Source organism: Bos indicus x Bos taurus, chromosome 15 (assembly GCF_003369695.1).
Source record: "Bos indicus x Bos taurus breed Angus x Brahman F1 hybrid chromosome 15, Bos_hybrid_MaternalHap_v2.0, whole genome shotgun sequence".
Taxonomy (NCBI): domain Eukaryota; kingdom Metazoa; phylum Chordata; class Mammalia; order Artiodactyla; family Bovidae; genus Bos; species Bos indicus x Bos taurus.
The window spans coordinates 44,123,388-44,133,801 of record NC_040090.1 but is presented as its reverse complement, the minus strand read 5'-3'; positions in this window follow the sequence as shown (position 1 = coordinate 44,133,801).

The following is a 10,414-nucleotide window of genomic DNA, read 5'->3' as shown; positions in this document are numbered from 1 at the left end:
TGCTCGGCCTGGGATGGTTACTATCGTAGCTGGAACACAGCTTCAGGAGGGAGCCCTGAAGAGGGTGAGGTGGGAAGCTGGCACCTTCCAAGTCAGGCAAACAGAACCAAGCCCGATACTTTGTGTGACAAGCCCCGCCTCCCCTTGCACCTTTCTACAGAAAAAGAGCCTCAGAGAGGTCAAGTGACTCACCTGATGAAACACAGCTAGCAAAGGCCAGGGCTTGAACCCAGGTCTTTTGCTCTAAATAGACGTTTTCAGGGGTTCTAGCTGTACCTAATGGTTGTACCCTCTTTCCTGGGTTTGTTGTGGGTCTTTGTAAGTTGACTCCCTGTGTCATTGGGAAATCTAAAGGAAGGAGAAGATGGCTGCTGTGTATGGCTTGCTTGCTTTCTCTTGGAAATCCGTTCTGAAGTGTGATCTCATGGTTTTTGTAAATATGCATCGATGCGGCACCTTAAACTTTTTGAACTACATTTATCTGGAGGCCAGTGTGAGTAATCCTGGATCATGGTGGGAGGAAGCAGAGACTTTCGGCGGAGCCATTCACACTTGAACGCAGGCCCTGCCAGTGGAGCCGTGGTCTGAGCAGGGAGTCTGGGCGGGGCCTGGACTTTGAGCCAGGATGCCTGTCATCACATTTCTTTAGTTTCCCACCGCTGGGTCCTGGGTCCACTGATATGCCTAGCCACAGACACAGGAGCCAACTCCCTGACTGGGGAGTTTGGGAAGGAAGACTGGAGAGGGTGGGGGTAGGGTTCAAGGCAGACAGCAGCTCAACAGCCCTGGAAAGGTTGGGTTATTCAAGACCCACTGTCTGGCTAGAGCGCCTGGGCACTTTGATGGCATCTGTCTTGTCCCGGCTCTCTCGTCCCCCTCACAGGCTTATGCTCCTGTCTTTTAAAACTTTTTTATTTAGTCAGTTATTTTTAGCTGCACTGGGTCTTCATTGCTGCGTGTGGGCTTCCTCTAGTTGCCACCAACAGTGGCTACTCTTTGTTCCCGTGAGGGGGCTTCTCATTGTGGTGGCTTCTCTTGTTGCAGAGCACAGGTTCTAGGCATAGCGGTTGCAGCACGCAGGCTCAGTAATTGTGGTACATGGGCTTAGTCGTTCCGCGACACGTGGAATCTTACCAGACCAGGGATTGAACACATGTGCCCTGCATTGGCAGGTGGATTCTTAATCACTGAGCCACCAGGAAAGTCCTTAAGTTCCTGTCTTGACCCCTCCCTACATTGCCATTCCCCAGTGGCGCTCAGAAGGCTAGTTGGGCAGCCCCCTCGGTGATCTCAAGCCTTGTTTACTGCCAGGGCTCAGCCCTACCTGCTGGAGTCCTTCTCCCTGTATACCTGCCTGGACTGTGGAACCTGTGTGAGTCACACCTGTGGGGCCTCAGCAGGTCTGGCTGCTGGTCCTGGGCCCAGCCACTGTCAGCAGCCTCAGCCTGCCCAGACCCAGGCCCTTCTCTCCCTCCAGCCACATCCCTTGCACTCAACCTGTCTCCTGCTTTCTGCCCAAAGTTGCACAGCCCCCCTGGTTGCTACTCCAGGGCAATGACAGGCCATGTCTTTGGAATGGAAGTGAGACTCCTTCAGACTTTTATGCCTGCACCCCTTCTCAGAGCATCCAAGTAACCAAGTATTTGGCAGAAAAGACAGAACATACCATCAAAATAACACCTTTGGAGTTTTGTTAAACCTCTCCTCACCCTAGGTTTCCCTGATGCCTCAGATGGTAGAGAATCTGCCTGCAATGCAGGAGACCCAGGTTCAATCCCTGGGTTGGGAAGATCCCCTGGAGAAGGAAATGGCAACCCACTCCAGTATTCTTGCCTGGAGAATCCCATGGACAGAGGAGCCTGGGGGCTACAGTCCATGGGGTTGCAAAAGAATCGGACATGACTGAGTGACTAACACTTTCACTTTCTCTTCACCCAATTATAAAGTTTCTTATAGTCAGTTAAGGAAAGCCCCACCATTCCTCCTTTGCCAATCAAATGATGAAATACATAAAATGAAATCAAGAGGAAATATAGTATTTAAGATGATCCACAGTTAAAGTCAAGCCCCACATTGCTCTTTTTTTAAAGATTTTTATTTATCTTTGGCTGCACTGAGTCTTGACTGCTGCGAGCAGGCTTTCTGTAGTTGCAGTGAGAGGGGGCTACTCTTGGTCATGGCGCATGGATTTCCATTGCGGTGGCTTCTCTTGCGGAGCACAGGCTCTAGGCGTGCAGCTTCAGTAATTGCAGTGTGTGGGCTCAGTGACTGTGACACACGGGCTTAGTTGCTTCACAGGGTGTGGAATCTTCCCAGACCAGGGATTGAAACTGCGTCCCCTGCATTGCCAGGAGGATTCTTATCCACTGCACCACCAGGGAAGTCCCTAATCCCTGTTTCTAGCTTGTGTGGCCTGGCTTGGCCAGGATTATAAGAATATGGAGGCAGCAGGGAATTGTGGAAAGAATGAGATTTCAGTCAGAGCTGGGTTTGAGTCCCAGCTGGTGAACCTCTGTGGACACGGTTTTCTCTTCTGTAAAATAGGGATAACAGTAGTTCCTACCTGAGAGTTTGCTGAGACGTCTGCAGGAGCCAACCCTATGCTTGGCACATAGTCAGAGTCCAGCAGGAGTTTATTTAAAGTCTTTGCTTTACAGCTGCAACTCATCACTGATTCATGGCCTCCTGAGCAGAAAGGGGCTGGAAGCTTAGCTTTCGCAAGAGGGAGCATCTGTCCCTGGCAATATCCTTGGCTATGGCAAAGCACAGGTTATGTATGACACAACCAAAGGGGGTTCTGATCCCAGAGACAGAGGGAGTAGCAGGGATAGCAGGTGGAGGGGGACAAGACTGAGCAGAAGCATGGGAGATGCAGCCCAGGTCCACGCTGGGTCTGGAGTGTATACACAGGGGGACGAGGCATGTCTACTTTGTTCTCTGTGGTGGTCTTTGCCTAGAACTGTGTCTGGAGGCATAGGTAATGTCTAAATATTTATTGAACGAGTAAAGAATAAATCGATGAATGAACAACCTTATCGGTCAGAGCCTGGTTGTTGCAGGAATTCCATTTAAAAACAAGGACAAGGAGAACAGCTGGTAACAATAATCCTGTGTACGAGACAGCAAAAGAGACACTGATGTATAGAACAGTCTTATGGACTCTGTGGGAGAGGGAGAGGGTGGGAAGATTTGGGAGAATGGCAATGAAACATGTAAAATATCATGTAGGAAACGAGTTGCCAGTCCAGGTTCGATGCATGATGCTGGATGCTGGGGGCTGGTGCACTGGGACGGCCCAGAGGGATGGTATGGGGAGGGAGGAGGGAGGAGGGTTCGGGATGGGGAGCACATGTATACCTGTGGCAGATTCATTTTGATATTTGGCAAAACTAATACAATTATGTAAAGTTTAAAAAATAAAATAAAATTAGAGAAAATTAAAAAAAAAAAAAAAAAAAAAAAAAACAAGGACAAGGAGAACAGCTGCTGGCAGGAAACAAAGGTTCTCTGGCAACAGATGGGTCTGTCTGGATGTAAAGAGTTAGCGATTGGTCAGGTGGTATAGAACCAGGTTCTGGGGACATTGAGTGGGCAAAGGGATTTTGGTGTGTGGACAGTGGAAGCCACTAATGTTTTTGGAGTTCTAGGTGAGAACCCGAGCTTTGGAGCCAGGCTGCCCGGGCTCAGAGCCCAGCTCTGTCGCTGGCGAGGCATGTGACCTGTGTCAAGTCACTAAATCTCTCCGTGCCTTTATTTTTCTTCCTGTAAAATAAGGATGATGATAGTACCCACCTCACAGGGTTGTTGAGAGGGTTAAGTGAGAAGATTTGTATAAAGTACGTACTGTAAGTTCTCAAGAAGCACCTCTGTTCATTTTGTTTGACAAGGTGTAAGATTATCTGAGCTGTGTTTCAAGAAGTTTAAGCAGGGAACATGCACAAGATGAAATAGCCCAAAGGGAAACTATTTCAGAGGTCATTTCAATGTCCAAGTGAGAGAGGATGGGGTCTGAGTCAGGGAAATCATTGAGTGCCTGAAGAGGAGGGGGATCAGTGCAAGACAGGCGGTTCATGAAGAGATTATTAACAACTGATTGGCTAAAGCAGCGTGGGGAGCAGAAAATTCAGAGCACGCACATCTGAGAAGGAGGATTCTTGGGAAGAAGAAGCCACTTCTGCAAGAGACAGGGATGTCTAAAGGAGAAGCAGGTGTAGGAAGGATAAAAATTCAGTTTGGGGTGTGCCAAGTTAGACGTGGGCTACCCCATTCAAAAGGAGATGTTATAAAGCTGGAAATGCCCAACTGGCAGGGTGAGACGTCGGGGCTGGGGGAGAGCAGGTGCAGGTGGCGGCCACAGAGAGACCTAAGAAGAGAACTGTGGAGGTGCCTCCAGGGGGCAGTCACAATCGGGGGCTGGGGCAAGGAAGACGGGACCTGGGAGCAGACAGAGCAGCAGCCAGAGTGTGGGAGGGAAGCAGACAGACACAGCGCCTCTGAAACCTTGGCAGCTGAGTTCCTGGAAAGAAGTGATGGATAGCAGGGTCAGATGCTCCACAGCCAGGGAAATAAGGGCTGGGTTAGCCTGATAGATGGAGTGATGACCACTGAGAGCAGTTCCAGCTTCTTGAAAACTAGTGGTAGGTTTTAGGAATTTCTAAAAAGAAAGGAAGGAAATGGGATCAGTATGGATCTGTAGACTTTCAGGGAACATCTTAAGGAAAAGAATGGGGGGAAAATGGAATCTCAGGGAGGACTAACACAAACACAGGTATTTTTCATCCTAGAAACAGGCATGGTTTGGAGTAAAAGTCAAGATACTGGAGGAGGGAGGCTTGAGTTTGTAGGAGGGTGAGGGAGCTGGTCTTGGATGAGGCAGGTGAAGGTAGGGGCAGCCTGGAAATTGAGGTGGGAAGAAGTGAGAGGCAGCGAGAAGTTGATGTTGTGGGAAGAACATGACACATACAGCTTTGATTTCTTAGTGAAGAAAGGGATGAAGACTTAAAGGGGGAGGAAGTGAGAGAGTGGCCTGGGGAAAAGGTAGGAACAGGTGTTTGGGGAGATGAAGGTAATTCACATGAGTTGAGAGGAGACGTGCAGAAGCCAGGGATCACCCAATGGCAAGTGAAGATGCCCCCAAGAGTGACCAGTTGCTGGTGAATGTTCACTCTGATATTTTTGCAGCAGTTCTGTGCTGGGGATTAAGACCAGCAATGCCTCTCGACGGGGCTGAACGAAGGGTGATTTGGAGTGGAGAGAGAGCTTTGGGTGCAGTGACAGTCAAAACGTCTTGCAGTTAAAACATCAGGCTGGACTTTGGGCTCCTTGCTGGCTAGTTGGAATTTGTGGAATGAAGTGATTTCCCAACAAAAAGCAAGACTTTAGAAAAATGTTCCTAAGTCTCCATTTGGCTTTCGGATGAGTTGTGTGGATTTTTTGAAGCACCAAATCTGTATGGAAGATGAAATTGCTGATCCTGGGGGTGAATGCCACTAAGGATTACATGGCAGCTGGGGCTGGGGTATTTTATGGGAGAAGCTAACTAGGGATCTTCAAAGGCATCTGTCCTGCCTCATCACTGAATTATCTCAAATGAGCTGCATTTGTCACCCCCATTAGGATGGAAGACTCCATCTGGACAGGGATCCTGTACTCTCTGATCCCATTCTCTGCATAGAATGGGGCTGACCCCAGAGCAGGCATTTCACAAATATCCTCTAACTTGATCGCATTCTGATCATGTGCAGTTTGGGGACTTGTTCCAGGGTATTTGGTGTTTTGTTCATCAGTACTAGGGCAGGCGATGCAGGAAATGTGGGCTCAGGTACTGAATGGAGGATGCGATCAGTGCCCCTCCCTGCAATGTGCACTCATCAATGCAGCATACATGGCCTGAGTGCCTAGCTTAGCACATGCTCACTGGGACTGTCTTATTATCTATTATTTCAAGCCAAATGTCTCCTGTTCCATGAGAGTATATTCTCCAGTATTGTGGCAATTAAGGAGCGACTGGATGTCCTCTGAAGCTTGAGTGAAGAAAGCCTTCCAAGAGCTGCTTTTCAGAAACACTGGCAAATGTTTGCCATGGGCAACACTGTGTTTCTAAACGGCAGGTGGTGAGGCCATTGTCAGGGTTTCCAGGAAGACACATAAGAGCCTGAGCATCGTGCAGTCCTAATCCTAGCTCCCAGACTGAGCAAATGTGTAGCTGATTAAATATTTATCTATTGTCCTGTCCACCTCAATAAAACAGGGCACTCTTTAAAGTGGTTGCCTTAATGACGTTTGTGTGTCTTGGAATGCCACCCCAGGGCAAACAAACAACATCTGAAAATGTGAAAACATGAAAATCAATAACAAGAAATGAAAAGTTCATTTCACTGATAAAACATCATTTATCTTAATCATTGGGGCTTCTCAGAAATTCCTAAGTGCCCTTTTAAATGCCAGCATCAAGGCTAGTGCCCACAGTGTGCAGAGGGGAGTTGAGGCAAGAATCCTGATTGCTTGGGCCAGGGAGCCGGCTAAGGAGAAGTATGCTTGTGGGGCAGGCGCCCACTGGACTGGTTTCCAACCAAGGAGCTCCCAAGTGGGGGTGTCTTCTAATATTTCTGGTATTTCACTTCCAATGAAAATAAAATAATATACTACTTTCCTATGAAAGATATTTCACAAGACCCTAACTATGCAGCATAAGTGACCCACTTTTGGTAGGCCTTATATGATAATAATAATTCATGCTGATTAATAATAATTGGGAAAATGAGATTATTACTCCACTTCCAGGAACCCTATACCTTGCCCTGTGCCCAGGCTGCAGAATGGCATTCCCACTCCCCACATTGAACCCGAATAGGGATGAGACAGTACAAGTCCTCTGGTAAGCAGGTTGCAGGCACTGGTCCCCAGGGCACAGCTTTCTGCCTGGTAGGCGCTCCTTTCCTTTGCTTTACATGTGCAGCCTCATCCAGCCTTCTGGTTTCCTTGTGTGTGTGTTCAGTCATGTCCGACTATTTGCAACCCCATGGACTATACCCCACCAGGCTCTTCTGTCCATGGAATTTTCCAGGCAAGAATACTGGAAATCCTGCTCCAGGGGATCTTCCTGATCCAGGGATCGAAACAGCATCTCTTGGGTCTCCTGCATTGGCAGGCGGTTTCTTTACCACCCCACCACTTGGGAAGCCCCCTTTGGTTCCTTAGCTCTTCTCATAAGACCCAAATGTAGAGAGGATGGGGATGCCTGAGAGCTCCTTCGATCCCCGCAGGAGGGTAGAGTATTAGGAGTGCCCAGCAGGCCTTGCCTTTGGATAGCACACCCAGGCTTCCTATGCAGGCTTGAGACCAGATTAGCGTGGGGCGGGGCAGAAGCTGGAGCTCCTCTCCTGGGCCCTTTGCTCTCCAGCAACAACCATGGTAAGGAGATGGGAAGGGCAGTCCATATTACTGACATAGGTTTCTCCAAAGTTTTCCCACACAGTGGCCAGAAGGCTTTTTTAAAAACATACATTGCTTCCCATTTTTCCTATAATAGAATCTGTAATCCTCTTATCTGACACCTCTTCTCCCCTCTCACTCTGTACTCGAGCCATCCTGACTTCCTACCAGTTTGTTTAGGGAACTGAGTCTTCTCCTAGCTGGGATCCTGTTCTTAATATTCTTTACTTGAATAGCTCAGTGATTCAGGTGTCACTTTATTTTTATTTATTTATTAGAATGTCTTTTAAAAAAATGTTTTTTTTATTTGGCTGTGTCGGATCTTCATTGCATCACGTGGGATCTTTCGTTGTGATGCACGGACTCTAGTTGGGGCACGTGGGCTCAGTAGTTATGGTACACAGGCTTGGCTGCTTCTTGGCATGTGGGATCTTTGTTCCCCGGCCAGGGATCCAACCTGTGTTCCTTGCTTTGTAAGGTGGATTCTTAACCTTTGGATCACCAGGAAACTCCCTCAGGTGTCACTTTAAAATATTACTTTGCCAGGGACCTCTCTTGACCTCAAAATTTAAATGAGACCTCCTTCAAAGTTTTATGTACTTCTCTACAGGGGTCATCTCAATTTGTCAGTACCTTTAATTTGTGATTATTTTTAAGCTCTATGAGTGAGCCTTGATGGCCACTGGTCACAGTTCACCTAATGCATCGTAGACACTCAATACATACTTCTAGACCATATGGCCTAAGGGCTAAATGAATGGATGAGTTCCACAGAGTACTCAGCCTGCAAATTCTTCAGGAACCAAATAGGTCCCGTGGTCAAGCACGATTGGGATGCCCTCTTCTGGTCTCCCCTTAGAGAGTCATAATCTTCATTAGTGCAGGGAACACTGAGTCAGGCTCCAATGAGAAAAAAAAAAAAGCAAAAAGTAAAACCCAAACCATAGAAAGGGAGTTTAATTTTCTTTGGCGTCTTGTTTTCTCAACTCAAGGGTGACATATTTTTCACCTCACATCTATTAACATCCTACAGAATGTACTTTTAAAAGATGCTTCAGCGGTGCTTCCTGCCTGGGAAATCTGCAAATCTCAAAAGATTGTCGAGCATGGGGTGGGGACTGGGCATCTTCCATTGAGCACCCTCATGGTGCCTGGCTAGCATCATGAACACATGTGCAAACACTACCAGAGCAAAGCATTGGGCATGAACAAATCTTGTAGCTAGCCTGGGTTTATATTTTTTAGGAAAGAGAGAGGAAAAGATGGTCAAAATTCGCTGTGTGCAGATAGAATCTTTGCAGTTATAACAGTGAGCCGCTCCTACATTACTAGTCTGTTACTGGAACCTGAATCTACAAGTGTTAGGAAGCTGATCAGTCCACCAGCCACCCAGGAATTGCATCTCAATTCAGTCTTCTCGTTCTCAGTATTCGCAGCAACTCTCAAGTTTTCCAACGGATATAAGCGAAGTTTGGGTGGGGGAGGAGATTGCATGCAATATTAGCATTAATGGAGGTTTCAGAACACACCCCTTTGGCATCTTTAGTATGTTGTATGTAGGTAGGGTTCTTGAGGTGGGGTTGTAATTAAGTGCAGTGGATCTGAAATTATTTTTGATCAGCCCCTACTTAGGGCAAAACTGCTTGACTTACCGACTCCATCTAGTCTCATTTTCCACTGGAAAAATAAATTAATGATAATTTAGGGGGAGTGGATTATGTATACATTTGTTCTAGCACTGGAGTATGGATGATTCATATTTGAACCACAATGTATACATGTCTGAGAGTCAAGTTATTGGAAAATTACAGCCCAGGGATACTGTTGATGCAAATAAGCTTCAGTGTACTCTGTTGGGTTAACCAGGAAAACCACAACAAAATAAACTGATAATGATAAAGCTAAGCTAACTGTAATTCATAATTAAAAAGTACCAAGAGCAGCAATTGCAAATAGCAACCAACTCAAGACAACATTGATGATGTGCTGATAAAGAGTCCTTCTCCCAGACTTTGGAAATGTCAGCTCTGTGCCTGCACATGTGAAGTTGGAGCCTTCCCATAGAGTAGACGGGCTCTGCATGGGTGGCTGGGCTTGTAGCAGGATACTGTGGCTACTCAGTAACTTTTAGTATTTTCTGAGTCAATTACAAATTAGTAGCCCTAGTAATATGTATAACTACCAGCTTAATCAAACTGTACACCATTTACCATAATGATCCAAAAGAGGCCTTTAAGAAATAAATTCAGTTGAGGACACAGGGGAATGTTTCTGGTAATGTCCTCCCCACCCCCACTCCCCACTCCAGTAGGTCCCAGTCGTGACTGTTGAGAACATTTCCTCCTTCTGGTGGGGCTTTCATTTTCTAGCTCATACAGAGCAGGGATGTGCATCTGGATTTATAAAGTACTCATATTCTCAGTTTAATGAGAGTTTTAATACCCAGCACAAAATAATCTCTAAGATAGAACATTAAATGAAAAAAAGCAGTGTGCATGATAGTATGTATAATATGCTATTTATGCTTAAAATAATCTTATATATGTTGACAGACATGTATATACTTTATATTGTTGGGATATCTGGAAGCAAATACTAGAAACAACAAAATAGTTGCCTCTGGAGACAGGTATTGTCTGCTGGGAAAAAGGAGGGAGGAAGACTGGGTTTTTCACTAGATATCCATTCATGCTTTTTGAATTTTGCACAATTTACACATTAACTATTAAAAATATGAAATAATCTAAATTTAGAAAAGACGAAAAAAGGATCCAGTGAGCCTACAGAGACTTGATTTTTGCCTCAGATTTTTTTTTTTCTTTTAAAAGAGACAAAGGTTACGTTTGGTTTATTTGTTTTCTGATGCCTTTTACCCCCCTTCAAAAACAGTCACGTTTTAGGCACAAGGTTCCATAATGTAAAGAAAAACCTCTAAATGAGATGGCAGAGTTATAAAAGCAGGCCCAAGCCCTGGAATTTC